The sequence below is a fragment of the Macrobrachium nipponense genome, chromosome 9, assembly GCF_015104395.2.
Source record: "Macrobrachium nipponense isolate FS-2020 chromosome 9, ASM1510439v2, whole genome shotgun sequence".
In the NCBI taxonomy this organism is placed as follows: Eukaryota; Metazoa; Arthropoda; class Malacostraca; order Decapoda; family Palaemonidae; genus Macrobrachium; species Macrobrachium nipponense.
This window is the reverse complement of record NC_061110.1, coordinates 103,860,993-103,878,492: the sequence shown is the minus strand read 5'-3', so window position 1 is coordinate 103,878,492 and position 17,500 is coordinate 103,860,993. Positions and strand designations below refer to the sequence as shown.

The following is a 17,500-nucleotide window of genomic DNA, read 5'->3' as shown; positions in this document are numbered from 1 at the left end:
ACGTTTATCGCTCATTTGTAATCACTGTCACGAAGCTTCTACTTTGTTTTTAAATATTCAAGTGAGTCTTGGAAATCAAGGGGACTTTGTTTCCTGGAATATAGGCTTATTTTTTCTCTCTCCCTTTAATTTTTATTTTTTTATTTTAGTCTTGTTCTGCAACAAAACTTCCTTTGATGATAACAAATTCTATGTAATTTAGTTTTAGCTCGCATGTACCGCCTTGTTATTCAGGGAGTAATGGCTTTTCCTGTTAAATGTTTTGCTTCCATGTTTATGAACTAATTACGAAACAATTCGCCTTTTTTTTTCTTTCTTCCAAACATTATAAATGTACTTATGTCTCCAATATCATATATAGTCTTTTTGCTAAGTCTATCAGTAGTTATTGCAATTTTAGAATACGAAAGCATTTGCCAAACTTGATCCTGAATGATATCAAGTACCTTCGAACGTGAAGAGAAACTCGGTATGATGTTGCAGCTCCATGTATCAAGATATATGTGTTCAAGCTGTATTGGTATTTAAAATGAGCTTGATATGTCACCCACCCCTGAATAAAAATTATGATTGCTGCAATGTATTATTTCTAAATTAAAAATTGCAATTTTACCTATGAATAGACAGCGCGAATACTGTAATTCATTACGTATTTGAAAAAGTGCGACGTCATCTATGAATATAAGGCGCGATCCTTGCAATGCATTATGCATTTGGAAAGTGCAGTGTCACTCAAGAAAAGAAAGCACTATCACTACAATGCATTTGAAAATTTGCAATTCCATGTATGAATAAGCACCACAATTAGTGCTATGCATTATGCATTTGAAAAAGTGCAATATGGCCTATGAATAAAAAGCACGATGGCTGCAGTTTATTATCTATTTGAAAAAGTGCAATATCATAAGTGAATAGAAAGCAAGATCACTGCAATGTAATATGTATTTAAACTACAATGCATTATGCCTAGGAAAAGTTAATTGCAGAAAGCATGATTGTTGTATTGCATTATACATTTGGAAAATACAATGTCACCTATGAATAGAATGCACAATCGATGTAATTTGAAAAATGCAATATCACCCCTGAATAGAAAGCACGATCACTGCAATGCATAATGCATTTCTATGCATTTCCAAACAAGATTGTCTGAGGACCAAGGGGTTTCTCCAAGAACTGGCAATTATATGGCAAGACTCCCCTCATTTATCCGGCGGGGTTCCTCTCCCGAGATGAGCAAAACCCGATGCTCAGGGAGAACGTTTCCATTTCGGCCACTTCGAAAGAGAGCTTAAAGATGGCGGTTATGGAGGCAGTATTCCAGCACAGAAGGAAACTAAGGCTAGGAAGAGAATCATTCGATTTATGTTGTGTTCATTTTTCCCCTTCCCGTTTCATGGTTAAAGCACAAACATAACGTACCTGTGTTATTGTTAATGTAGTTATTCTTTCATTATCAGTGTATGCCATTTAATTCATGCGGGTTTTTTTTATTCGTATTATTATTATATCATTAATTAGACGGATATAATGAATTTGTTATGATATGACTCAACTATAGTATGACCTCTTATTGCAAATCTGCTTTCCATGGAATAAATTTGATATTTATATATATATATATATATATATATATATATATTATATATATATATATATATATATATATATATACATTATATATATATATATATATTATATATATTATATATATATATATAACCAAGCATCAAGTAGACTCCCACATGTGCGAAGCTTTTATAAATCATAATTCCCTTGTGCGCGATTTATTCCCTAAGTATAGTGAATATGATTATTAACGAGAGATTCGTGGCTAAATATTCGTGAATATAAAAAATGTTACGGCGTATTTGCCGAAGTTTATATATACATATACTATATATATATATATATATATTATATATATATATATATATATATATATATATATATATATACTAATTAAACTAAACTTAATGTTGATTAAAAGTCATAATATCTTATGGACATAGTGAACGGAGCCTCACAGGTACCTTTACAACCTTTTTCCATGCATGCATGTGTATGCATGTTTGAGTGCTTATGCATGTTATGCATAAAACATTTATGTAGTTCAAGAGTACATGCAAGTGATTTTTATTGACGCCCGAATAGCTGCGTGAAAGGGTTTTATTTTCCTTTTTGTGCAGTTTTTGAACGTATTATTTAAGGGCAGAATTTTCGTCTTTCACCCCCTTTTTTATTACAGATCTGAAGCTTTCTACAATTGTAAATACGACCACTAATTATCTATCTCTATCTATATATATCTATCTATTATCTATCTATCTATCTATCTATATATCTATCTATATACTATATATATATATATAATATATATATATTATATATATATATATATATATATATATATATATATATATATATATATATATATGTATATATATATATATGTGTGTGTTTTGTGTGTCTGTTTGTGTGTGTCGTGTGTGTGTGTGTGTGTGTGTGAATGTTTATGTATGTTTGCGCGTGTGTGTGTATGTGTAAATTGTACATAATATGCTTATACACATATCCTCTGTATGAACCTTTCAGACCATAATTGTATCTTTGTTCCCGGCCAAAACTCCTCAGTTTTGAGACACTCACACAGCTCCCAGAACAGTAATCTTCATCTTTTTTACGAGCGTTTTCAACCGCAAACACATTATTATCCTCGTTCCTTATTTTACTGGACACCGCCAGAAATGGTCTTAGGTCTCCACTACGACTCCTATTTGCGTGAAAGGTTTTGTGCTCATTCGTGCGTAGGATAAACTAAATCGGCATTTTATAGTAAAAAATTAGGTCTTTGTTTATCGAGGGGGTGAGATGTCTTTTGAAACATAATATCCTTAATAGGAAATGAAACGTGGTTATTCACACTTTCTAAATTACTGACTTAAATCTGCAGTTTTGTATCGAGGTTCAAACAAGTAGCTGAAATTATAACATTCTACGAGAAGTAATGGTAGGGATTTTGATAATAATAATAATAATAATAATAATAATAATAATAATAATAATAATAATAATAATAATAATAATAATAATAATAACAAGTATTGTTGAAATTCATTGCTGTATCAGCTGCATTCAGTTTATATAGACTTTTTCTCGTTTTTTCTAATAACTGATTTGTCTTGGCTGCTGCATCAAAGTCATCATGCTGTTGACCCTTGCTGACTATCGATTACATAAAGAGTAGAACACAACAGCAACATCAGTCTACTCCCACCCTCTGTCGTGACCACACTCAGCAGGAATATTCAATGAGACTCGCACGTGCATATAGAAAACTCTACGGATTATGATATCCACATTTCAGTTACCAGTTGAATACTATTCAAATACAACTACTCCCTGATCTATGACAATTTTCCTTCCCAAAGATGATGAACATCGGTACGTTACTGGGCCGATGTAGTAGCCAGGAGAAATCAGTTATTAGAAAATTATAGAAAACTGTATATAAACAATGTAGTTGATACAGCAATAACTTGCAACAATACCTGTTTGAAATTGGTTCTGCTCCCCAAATAATAATAATAATAATAATAATAATAATATAATAATTTCTTTTCTGTTGGTCTATCACAGTCATCTATTCGACTAGGTGGTTTTCATAGTGTGGGTTGCCGGGTTGCACATTGCCTCCCTAGGAGTCCATCACTTTTCTCACTATGTGTGTTTTTTCTAGAAGCACACTCTTCTGCATGATTCCTGGAGCTACTTCGGCATCTACTTTTTCCAAATCGCTTTTCGGGGATCTTGGGATCGTGCCTAGTGTCCCTATGAGTATGGGTACAATTTCCATTGGCAAATCTCATATCTTGCTTATTTCTATTTTCAGTTCCTGATATTTATCAGTCTTTTCTCTCTCCCTTTCTCTTCTACACTGGTGTCCCATGGTATTGCGACAATCTATGAGTGATACTTTCTTCTTGATTTTATCAATCAACGTCACGTCTGGTATATTGGCACGTATCACCCTATCTGTTCTTTTACAATAGTCCCAGAGGATCTTTGCTTGATCGTTTTCTATTACTCCTTCAGGTTGGTGTTCGTACCACTTATTACTGCAAGGTAGCTGGTATTTCTTGCACAGGCTCCACTGGAAGGCTTTTACTACTGAATTGTGCCTCATTTTGTACTGGTTTATGGTCTCGTTTTTTTATATTACACTTCCTGCATGTAGGTGTGATGTTATTCCTATCTATCGTTCTTTAGACATATCTGGTTCTTAAGGCCTGGTCTTGTGCCGTAGTTAGCATTCCTTCTGTATTCTTCTTGAGTCCTCCCCTATGTAGCCATTGCCATGTTTCAAAAGTCCGAAATAAAACCTTTGACTTGAAAAAGTAAGAATATTTTAGCCATAACGAAAATGACGAAACAGTTCTTTGAGAAAAGAAGCAGTTGTGGCGTCGATCGCTTCGATACAAATTTTGCAGTTCTACTATTTATAGTTTTGGAAAATAGACCTCCAGTTAACAAGACGTGACGGAGTGAAATTAATTTTTAATCTATAAAAGAAACGAGTACAGTAACTACAGTCACCTTTTTCATAACTTGGACCACGTATCCGTCAGTATACGCAGTGAACTTGGAAAGGAGATATCAGTTTTATATACCTACATACATACATACATACATACATACATACATACATACATACATACATACATTATATATGTGTGTATGTATGTATGTATGTATGTATGTATGTATGTATGTATGTATGTATGTATGTATGTATGTATGTAGTATACGAATTGATATCTCCTTTCCAAGTTTTGGAATCACATCGAATTGAACAAAAATGTACAAAAAGTATTCGATACATAATAATCCCATGAACAGGCACTGAACGTGAGTAAAACAAAGTAAAAAGCACACACACAACGAAACTTGCCCTGCGTTACAAATACATTCCTTCAAGTAAGTGTAAGTGACAGCGGAAAGAAGAGAGACGAATGAGACACGGTTTGAAAAGCAGCGTGAAATTCGTTTCAGAAATTAGTGAGTGATCATTATAGCCCAACAGTAAGGAGCAGGAGAGTGGGGAAGGTGCAGGAATACCTTGTACCTCGTATATTGTTAGTTAAGGAATTCACGATGTCGTGATTAAGGTATGGTATAATACAAAACCACAATTATGTAATTAAATAAATTTTATTATTGATATTGTTATTAGATATGAAATTGGCAATGTCGTGATTAAACTGCTGTACATTAAAAGTCCACAATTATATGAATAAATTACAGTATTAATATATTGGTATGCAAGGAAATCACGATGTCGTGTTTAAACTGTTATTCAATAAAAATCCGGTTATATAGATAAGTTGTACTACTAGTGTTGCTATTATTAGTGAAGAAATTCAAAGGGTCGTAAATGTGTTTTTTTTAATTCAACGTAAACATTGAGGAGGAACACCTAAAGTTTTGTTGTTCAAAAGTCCATGTTTGTATCGTTTACAAATAATACGAGTTCTTCATATATTATTTTTGGAGTTTTATTGTTTAACATTCTTTTGATTGATTCTTTTAGGCCCCACTATTCCTATTTTAGCGTAATTGTATCCGATGGTAAAAGATTGTTTTAAAATCTATAAAAAAAAGGGGGGGGGGTAAGGTTAGAGAACTCCACTTTTCTTGAGATCAGTCACTCTCCCGGGATTGCCTGGAGCAAATGAAACTGCAAATCGGAAACGTAATGTGAAGTAACGGAGGAAGAAAGGAAACGCAATGCTTCGAAATGAAGTGGAATCGAACCTTACGACACGAAGAATAGAAGTCATTTTCGGATTCTGGTCCTCTTTACATTTGGATATATAGATGTTTGTATAGTTTTCCAGATTATCTGTTGGCGGAAGAGTTCTTTGTTATAAAAAGCCAAAAAAGTAAATAATTGATCATCATTTGAACCTTGCACAAATTACACCCAAAACTCTTAACAACTGGACTTCACCCGACCATTCAAGGCTATCGGAATATGTCCTACGTAAAAAAGGATTTTAATATTAATCGTAAGCCTTTCGATCTGACGAGCTGATTCTGAATATATGCCCTCAGTGCACAAATATCAAGCTTTCCGAATTAATAGAGAATTGTTATCGTTTGTATATCCTGACTTTATTCATCGTAGACAGTCATGTACATACACACACACACACTACACATATTGCGTGAAGAGAGCAAGAGTAGGATTTTTCCTTAGAGGGAGAGATAAAACAAAGGTATTGGAATATGGAACAAGAGTGTATGTTTCCGTGCAAACGAATTCCAAAGCCAGAAACGTCTAAAATAATTAAAGGGAACGGTATAAATCATCTATCTGCATTAGTCGCCATGACAACGTACACTAGCTCACACGGCTTACACACACTGCACTATTCATACCAATCGTACAATATACTCCTGGGTTTCAGGTATACCAGATCAAACGTCCTTCAATCATCATTCTTGTTGTCCATCTACCTGACACTGTCTAGGTCTCCTTCTCTACGTCTCTCATGTTAATCGAGATTTTATATTCGTTTTACTTAGCCATTTTCCTTCTTTTTTTCCACATGCCCAGACTAAAACAAAACACACTAATCATTGTTTTGTGACGTTGGAATCTCTGTACCACTTCTGTGTGTTCCCATTTGTCGTTCTTCCAGCTGCTTTAATGGCACAAAATGTGCAAAAATAATTAGTTCAGCAACTTCAAGTTTTTTCCTTTCATTCGCAATTTACATCGGCACATCATTTCAGGAAAGGGAAGTTTGTATTACATTCAATTTTTGAGGACAGTGAATTTATTGGACCCTTTTCTTAATGTTCTCTTTCGTATACATGAATATGAAAATTCTTCTTTGGAAACCACGTAGTGTATTTTCAACAATCAAGTCCAATTTCTGAAGCATCGCAGTGAGACTCCTCAATTCTCATTTTCTGAAGCCACTTTGCATCTACCAACAATGCTACCTCGTTTTCTGTTGCCTGCTTTTGCGTTCAAGTCTCCTATCTCAACCAGCCTTTTCGAATTCTGTAGCTATCCAGGTGTGGACTCAAATCCTTCCCAATAAATACTCTTTCAAACTCTCATAAGTATATATATTAGAATGCGGAATATATAACCTCACGTTGCCTGCACGCATGCGCAATGGTAGACTTGTGAAGTACGATTATATAGATAATGAATGGGTTATTTAGCAATAGCTGGCGAACGAGCAGCGATTATGGAATTAGAAAGCCTCTGAACCTCTTTTTTTCTCATTTCGAACAATCATGTAGACAATTTTCGTTAACCTTAATGACTTTTGGGGGAGATGAAATCCCACGTCAGTCGAACTCAATTATCTCTCTCTCTCTCTCTCTCTCTCTCTCCTCTCTCGCTGTGGTCTGAAACAAAGGTCGATGAATTGCGATGACTTGACCAAATGAGATAATTCGTTTACTGTTATACGGGTGACGCTCCTGTCGATGCAGCTGTCTGTCTCATTTCTCCAATACTTGGGGGACTGACTGACCGCTCTCCTAATATCGGGGTCGTCTCTCCACCTGGCGTTCACTTACAGCCAGGCATAGGTATATATGTAGATATATAAGATATAGATGTATGTATGTATGTATGTATATATATATATATATATATATATATATATATATATATATATATATATGTATATATTTTTTTTCCCTGGTGCTTACAAGTAAATTCTTCTGTTTACACATTATTCGTTGTTTTTTTTTTACATTTTGTTTTCTGTTTATATGTTCAGGTGCATGTATGTATGTATATATATATATATATATATATATATATATATATATATATATATATATATATATGTATATATGTATGTAGTATATGTGTGTGTGTGTGTTTGTCTGTCTGTGTGTGTTTACATGCATGCGAGCATATAACACAGAAAGGAAATTAAAAGAAAACAACAAAGAATTATGTGTAGACAGGAGATTTTACTTAAAAACACTAAATGAAAAAACTAAACAGTAATTAGTTAAACCACTTACATTCTCTTCTGAGAATGAAATGTAATACTTTCCTTGTTCTTCACCATACTGCACTTTATTTAATGGTATTCGTTGGGATGCCAACCATAAGCTTCTGCATTAAATTCATAAGAGAATTTGAATCTCTATGTTAAAAAGTAAAAGCTAGAAAGTATGCGAACATAAAATTACTATAGAAAAATGCTCTACTGTTGACAGCAATTTTTACAAAGATAAATCATCCCCTTTTCCAATTCTCTAATCGAAATTTCTCTTATATCTCCAACTTACTTTATTCATAAAAAAACTTTTTGTTCGTGAAAAATCCTTTTTATTTGTAAAGAATCCATTTTATTCGTAAACGATCATTTTCATTTGTAAAGAATCCTTTTTATTCGTAAACAATTCTTTTTATTTGTAATGAATCCTTTTTATTCGTAAAAAAATCTTTTTATTCGTAAAAAAATCCATTTCTTCATAAAAAAAATCCTTTTTATTCATATAAAATCCTTTTTATTCATATAAAATCCTTTTTATTCATATAAAATCCTTTTTATTCATATAAAATCCTTTTTATTCATATAAAATCCTTTTTATTCGTTAGGAATCCTTTTTACTCCTAAAAATCCTTTTTATTAAGACAGAATTCTTTTAATTCGTGAAAATCCTTTTTATTCCTAAAAAATCCTTTTATTCCTAAAATAAATCTTTTTTATCCCTAAAAAAATCGTTTTGATTCGTAAAAAATCCTTTTGATTCGTACAAAATCCTTGTGATTCTTAAAAAATCATTTTGATTCGTAAAAAATCCTTCTGATTCGTAAAAAAAAAATCCTTTTGATCCGTAAAAAAAATTCTTTTTATTCGTAAAAAAAAATCCACGAGAGGAGAAACGGCAAAATGACTTACCATTAACATTCCCCTGAAGCAGTAGAATATTTATTGCCATCAAATGCATTGACAAGACTCCATCAGCATTAAGGTTGCATCTGCTTCGCTCGTGGAGAGTTTCAATTAGTTTTAAGTATTTATGGGAATACGGTAGTGACGTAAGACCTTCCATTTTATTGTAGACGTTCTCGAATGCCCTCTACACATCAGCAAATGTATCAGAAATGGGGTTTTTTTGAAATTCATATTCCGGTGCACAATATCTTATCATGAATATTCGAGTGTGTGAAGCCACTCCCTTGACAGAGACTAGTTTTTTCTTTTATTAACATTTTATTGATTTCTTACAATTGTCCCATAGCTAACACACACACACGCACACACACACACGTGTATATATATATATATATATATATATATATATATATATATATATATATGTGTGTGTGTGTGTGTGTGTGTGTGTGTGTGTGTGTGTGTATATATATATATATATATATATATATATATATATATATATATACATATATATATATATATATATATATGTGTGTGTATGTATATGTGTGTGTGTGAGTAGTATAAAAGCAATATGAAGCAACTACGCCATACGTTCTCATGGTAATATAATCTATTTTACAAGAAATTTCGCCAGGAAATTCCATTTGGTGAACTTCACCACGAGCGTTATTAATCTCCCCCAGTCTCCCCTCTCATTAATAATGGCTTCCTTGACCGTTCACCAGACATTTATTAAACGGACGCATAATGTATATCCTTATTTGCATCGTTCTTTAAATTTTTAATCAAAAATTCGTGTCGCCTTGAGAATTTCTTATAAAAGGTAATTGGCATTGCAGGAAACTATTACGATGAGTATATACTATTATTATTATTATTATTATTATTATTATTATTATTATTATTATTATTATTATTATTATTGAACCAAGGAACCACTGTAACGAGGCTATGATATTGAGAATTAAAAATCACAGTGGTAAAAATCTTTAACTCCGTACAAAAATATTTTCAACACTACTCTGGTTTTTAATTATTATTATTTTGTGGGGGGGGGGTCTATCACAGTCCTCCAATTCGACTGGATGGTATTTATAGTGTGGGGTTCCGGGTTGCATCCTGCCTCCTTAGGAGTCCATCACTTTTCTTACTATGTGCGCCGTTTCTAGGATCACACTCTTCTGCATGAGTCCTGGAGCTACCTCAGCCTCTAGTTTTCCCAGATTCCTTTAGTGTTCTTATGCTTATGGGTACAATTTCCACTGGCATATCTCATATTCTTCTTATTTCTGTTTTCAGGTCTTGATACTTATCCATTTTTTCCCTTTCTTTCTCTTCAACTTTGGTGTCCCATGGTATTGCGACATCAATGAGTGATACTTTCTTCTTGATTTTGTCAATCAACGTTACGTCTGGTCTATTTGCACGTATCACCCTATCTGTTCTGATACCATAGTCCCAGAGGATCTTTGCTTGATCGTTTTCTATCACTCCAGGTTGGTGCTCGTACCACTTATTACTGCAAGGTAGCTGGTGTTTCTTGCACAGGCTCCAGTGGAGGGCTTTTGCTACTGAATCATGCCTCTTTTTGTACTGGTTCTGTGCAAGTGCCGGACATTCGCTTGCTATGTGGTTTATGGTTTCATTTCTCGTATTGCATTTACTACATATGGGAGAGATGTTATTTCCGTCTATCGTTCTTTGAACATATCTGGTTCTTAGGGCCTGATCTTGTGCCGCTGTTATCATTCCTTCAGTTTCCTTCTTAAGCTCTCTCCTCTGTAGCCATTGCCACGTGTCATCGCTGACTAGTTCTTTAGTCTGTCTCATGTATTGTCCGTGCATTGGTTTGTTGTGCCATTCCTCAGTTCTGCTTGTCATTCTCCTGCCTCTGTATATTTGTGGGTCTTCGTCTACATTTATCGGCCCTTCTTCCCATGCACTCATGAGCCACTCGTCTTCACTGGTTTTTATATATTGCCCCAGTGCTACATAATTCTTTTTTCTTTTTTTTTGCTACATGGTTAAGAATATGATGATTTATCAACATTTTTCATATAGGTTTACGTCTGTTATGGCATTCAGTGTACAGGGACAAAATTTACATTGCACTTATGTAAGTGTTGATACTACATTCGAACAAATGTAATTATATACTTACGCATTTTTAGATATTTTTATATGAAATTCGTTTTAAACGTGTTTATTCATTTTTAGTTTTCTACATAAATTCTTTACGGGGTCAGTGACCTAGATGTTGTGACGCCAGTTTTAATAGACATAGTCAATCAAACAATCTCAAGGAATAGGTGAATAAATAAGCGAACCCAGATAAAGACAGAAGTTAATTTGTGCAATAAAACTAAAACAGAAATAAATAAAAAAAAAACTAAAGGGAACAAACTGAAGCTTGTCGAAAGGCGACAAAATTTATGAACAAATTCCATTTTTCAAGTTCTTTCTTCCCTCTGTCGTGTAAGCTTTGTAATTTCCAGTTTCATTAACTGAAGCCGCACAAGCTGGGTGAATGACAGTAATATCATTATGTATGTATGTATGAATGTATGTATGTATGTATATATACATATATATATATATATATATATATATATATATATACACATATATATACACATATGTATATGCATATATATACTTATATATATGTATATATACTTACATATATATATATATATATATATATTATATATATATATATATATATATATATATATATGTATGTATATTTATTTCCTTGTAAAAATATCTATATATCATATATTTATATATATATATATATATATATATATATATATATATATATATTCTCGTTTGTAAATCTTTTGTAAAATAACATATATCCATTCCAATTATAATGGTGTTGCAGATCGATGCTCCCAAAGCAACATTCATTATCTTGATGATGAAAGGAGTCCTTTAAAATAACAAATACCTTCAATTCCCATTGATTTCAACGCAGCTGTTGCTGTTGCTGTTGCTGCTGCTGTTGCTGTTGCTGCTGCTGCTCGTGTTCTTTCAAATATGCACAGCTGCTCGGGGGAGGAGGTCTTTGTAGATCGTAAGGCACAGATGGGAATAACTCATGCGAACGGCTTTGTAGGCGAAGCTGACGTCAGCTCCTTTTATCTACCTTCGAAATATCAGCCGTGTCGACGTGAAAATTCACCTTTAGGTTCCGCACGCAAGCGGTCAACTATAATGGGACTTGAAGGAACGGTATTCAGTGTAGTACCTCTAAGCAATTCTCGTTATTCATCGCACAGAGGTTTATTCTAAGGATTCCATGGCAATATGAAAAGGTGGTGTTTTGTATCGAACATCTATAATTATCTAGAAAAAATTGCTCTGCTCAAAAGGGATTTTATTGTCATTATTATCATTATCATCTCAGTCATCCTATTCGATTGGGTGGTATTTATAGTGTGGGATTCCGGATTGCATCCTGCCTCCTTAGGAGTCCATCACTTTTCTTTTCATTATGTGCCGTTTCTATTAGCACTTTCTTCTGCTTGAGTCCTTGAGCTTCTTCGACATCTAGTTTTTCCAGGTTCCTTTTCAGGAATCTTATGATCGTGCCTAGTGTTCCTACGATTATGGGTACAATTTTTACCGGCATGTCCAAATCCTTCTTATTTCTGTTTTCAGGTCTTGATACTTAGCAGTTTTTTTTCTTTTTTTCTTTCTCATCTACTCTGGTGTCCCATTGTACTGTGACATAAATGAGTGATACTTTCCTCTTAATTTTGTCAATTAGCATCTAGTCTGATCTACTGGCACGTATCACCCTATTTGTCCTCATACCCTAGTCCCAGAGAATCTTTGTCCGATAGTTTTCTATCGCTCCCTCAGGTTGGTGTTCGTATTACTGCAAGGTAGCTGGTGTATCTTGCACAGGTTCCAGTGAGGGCTTTTGCTACTGAATCATGCGTTTTTTTGGTGCTAGATATGTGAATTCGCTTGCTATGCGGTTTACGGTCTCATCTTTCATATTGCACTTCCTGCATTTGGGTAAGATGTTATTTCCATCAATTGTTCTTTGTTTTGTAATTATTATTTTGATATTTTTATTATTGTTATTTCCTGAACAAATACTTTAACGTAAAGACCGTCGAAAAGAAGCAAAAAATTATAAAACGGTCACTATATTCAGGGTGCTCTTCCTCTTGTGTCTTATGTCAAGTACAACTATGATTCCATTTACAAATACTTCGACCAAAAAAAATGTATATACAAACCAAAAATTAGAAACCTGTGGCAATATTCAGAATGCTCTCCCCCTTATATGTATCTGATGTTAAGTGGTTCTTTCTCTGGTTAAAAAGGAAAATAAATTAACGTACCTGATCTAAACTTGAATTATTCCCTTTTTTGGAGGAAAATACCAGATAAACTGAACAAAGACCTCTGCCGAAATAAACCCAACGCTTCAAGGTTCTGTCCCTTCGGTCACCAACTCGAAAACCTTGGCTGCAGTAGTCACGTCTTCCAGAGGCTATCGTCGGCCGAAGGGAACAAAACTGTCGTGCAGAATTCCACCGTAATCTAATCCTGAATTCCCGAAATCATACCGGGAATCCTCAGATTCGCCTAACTGGAGTGTGTGATTTTCACCCAATCCAATCGAGACTTTCGGGCTATGACAGCGTTCTTGCTCACGGGACGCCTCATAACCCAGAATTTGGATTCTGCGTCCGAAGAAGTTCTACTTGTGTAACTATTATTATTATTAATATTATTATTATATTATTATTATCGTTATATTTAGGAGGTGAAGCCTATTCATATGGAACAAGCCCACGGGGTTATTATTATTATTATTATTATTATTATTATTATTATTATTATTATTATTATTATTATTATTATTATTATTATTATTATTATTATTATATTTAGGAAGTGAACCCTATTCATATGGAACAAGCCCACAGGGTTATTATTATTATTATTATTATTATTATTATTATTATTATTATTATTATTATTATTATTCAGTAGATGAACCCTATTCATAATGAACAAGCCCACAGGTGCCATTGACTTTAAAAAAAACAACGAATATGCTGTTCAATTGAAAGAAGTAACAGAATGTAACAGGATATACAGAAAGAGATCTGTTATTAGAAAAAAAAATAAATTATACAATAAATGAATTATATTATTATTATTCAGAAACGAACCCTATTAATAATGAACAAACTTACAGGTGCCATTGTCTTGAAATTCAAGCTTCCAACGAATATGTTGTTCGTATGAAAGAAGTAACAGATGGCAATTGGAAATATAGATAGGGATCGGTTGTTGGAGACGAAAATATAAATTAGAATATATAGAATGGTTTGAGGGTAGTGGTGCATTGCATTAAAGCTTGAACGTTTGAGCTTCTGTTTGTATGATCACTTGACGTGGTCACATGAACTCACACGAACCCCTTTTAGATAGCAGGCATCTGCCCAGGTGAAATGAAACATCTGCCATGTTAAAACCGCGCACCTGTTTACTGGAATTGCCGTCGTAGTGGGGTAGTGCTGCTGTCAGTTGTAGGGATTACTTAAGGACTTAAGGTTCTCTACAGCGCCCTATCGGGCCTGAGCTGTAACCTCTTTTTATTTCTGTCAATGCAGCTGGGTTCATTTTGTCTTTTGTTTCATTTAACTGAATTCTTCCTCCTGTTACACTTTTAGAACCATCTTGAATCTCGATTTAAATTTCAGTGGTCAATGACTCCATAAGTCGCAGCGCTTTAGCCTAAATTCTGTATTTCAGTCACTGGAATTGGGAATCTGCCTGGATTAAGTAAAGAACTTGAAATACTGAGACCAGGAAGTGCCCTTCCGGCACTGAGCATCAGTCTTGTTTATTTGAGGCATGCTGTTTACAAAATCAAAATCCATTCACTGTAATTGTCCTGCTTCTTTCATCCTGATTTTACTTGAAGATGAATGAAAAGTGGAAGATCTCGTTAACTTTCTTTTATTTTTTTATCTGCCCTGACAACCAACTGCGGTATTCAGACTCGAAAGGGTGATGACCCCCTTAAGGAGGGTAGTCTAGTCCCGTCAGAGCACCTCTCGGGGTGCACTATAATCATTACCGAAGGTTTTTTACAGCGTCTCTTCCGGCCCTAGCTGCAACCCCCTTTCAATCCTTTTTCTGTACCTCCATTTATATATATCATCCGTATTTCCTCTTCCTATCCACCCTCTCGTAAAAGTGAAACAGCGAATTTTTTCTCCAGTTACACCTTTCAAGCCTACCTACTCTGTTTCCTTTCCAGCTCTAAATGACCTCATAGATCCCAGTACTTGCCGTTTAGCCTAATCTCTTCATATATTCCATTCCGATAGCAGTGACGCAGCATATTCAGAGTTCCCCAATTAAATTGAATTTCCGGAACGCCATATTTGATGGTTGCAGCGTAATGCAATATTTAGATTTCCACACACAGTACCCAGACCCTACCCGATGATATAAATAGGTCGAAAGGCCAGATTGTAAGTAGTCAGCAGTCGCTTGATTATGCCATAATAAGCAAAACAGCTGTCGCGACAGAAACAAATAAATGGAAGAAGGATGTCTTTCAACTTTTCACCTGAAATTGACGAACGAGAATCGGAAAAAGCTCAGACGGTACGAAGATGTCTGGAGGAAATTATTGATGCTACTAAGCTGTTCCTGCATTTAACTAATATATATATATATATATATATATATATATATATATATATATATATATATATATATATATGTATATGTATATAATGTATATATATATATATATATATATATATATATATATATATATATATATATATATATACATATATATATATATATATATATATATATATATATAGTGTGTATAAGGATGCGTGTCTACACACAAACATACACACATACACACACACGCACACACTCACACACCCAAATCCCTAAGCGTGTGATGAGAACCCACAGATGTTATCCTCGAAGGACTCCAATTACTATTGCAATTTTTCATAAAAGAGGAAACTTTTAAAGACGTAGAGTCCTTAGAGGATTCCAGCGTATGCTTTTATGATGGGGGCTTTCAAATAAATGTATTTGTCTTCAATACCAGTGGGTTTTGACATTTTTTAGGATTTTTAAACCATTCGAGTGGCTGATATTTTATTTGTTATTTTTTTACGAAATTTTTAATTTCTATTTTTCGTGAAAACCGCTGTACGTATCTTGTGTATATGTTTCATTAACATATTTGCTTAGAAATTCAGAATACAATATTTTACCTTTGGATATTTTCCTTAATCAAATTCATGTTGTCATTTGCTACTTAATAACCATTCATATTTTGCAATCTTGTTCACAGACTTTTTGATACATACGTTCGCTTCGTTTCATTGTTTGGTATGTTATTTTCTTATTCATTATTTTATTCTAGTTTATTAAAGGTTTGATATATAATTATGTTTCATTTTGGTACTGTTTAACCTACACAAATGAAATGAAAGTTTTAAAAGATTCATTTTTTCCTTATTACGTTTCTTCGTATTTTCTCATTCTTTTTAATCGATTACAGTTCGATAAAATTGCTCAAGTTTTAATGGTATTAGCCTTCCCTATTTTCTTCTTTTAATCAAATTTGTATTACGTTTTTCAGTTATTTTCTAATTAGGTAATCAGTTTTAATGCCTTTTTATTTCAATAAAATATTTCAATACAATCTTAAGTAATGGCCGTTATTAATTATTACAATATCTGTTCAACCCATTTATTGCAACACATGTCAGTATGGATCCAGGTTTATTTATTTACTTTGTATTTACATTGTACCAATATAAATCGTTGAGGAAAACTGAAATAGGACCTGGTAACCAATAGGGATTTGCAGCGTCCATTCGGCCCTTAGTTGCAACCCCACTTATTCCTTTTACTGTACCTCCATTCATATTATCGTTTTTCCATCTTGCTATCTACTCTCTCTTGAAAGTTATTTCATAGTGATACTGCCAGGTTTTCCTTCTAGCTACACCTTTCAAACCTACTTCGCTCAGTTTCCTGTCCAGCGCTGAATGACCTCATAGGTCTCAGTGCTTGGCCTTTGGCATAAGCTCTATATTCCATTCCTCCTTAATCCTTTTCAGTGGTCTAGAGACCAAAGCATGTTTATATCTACTCAGATCGGGATGAATAATGAAAAAGCACAAGAGTAGACGAAACACGACTTAAACTTAGGTAGATCAAATGCTGCAGGTAACGAATAGAAGTACCTTTTCCTTAAAAAGGTATTGAAAAGAAGACTTAGTCATTGCGGGTAACTGCTACGAAAAGAATTTCAGTAACTGGTTTTCATAATTGAGTGAAGAGTAGGCTGATTTTCATTAGTCAAGATTATTACGCTGTGTTAAACGTTTGTCAGCTGGTCGATATTCTCGGCTTCTTGGAAGTCACGAAAACAATTATAATGATATTATGTATTTCGTAAAATATTCTGAATTGAAAGAATATCTGAAGATAGTTTTCGCTTTCATAATCATGTCCTATGATAA

At 33.7% G+C, this 17,500-nt stretch overlaps 1 protein-coding gene across 2 annotated transcripts in view; it reads left to right on the top strand.

The window, feature by feature from the left end:
* The window catches only part of LOC135217918 (uncharacterized), a 513,768-nt gene that overhangs the window by 18,476 nt on the left and 477,792 nt on the right, over positions 1-17,500 (top strand). The gene's annotated exons all lie outside the window — the stretch shown is intronic.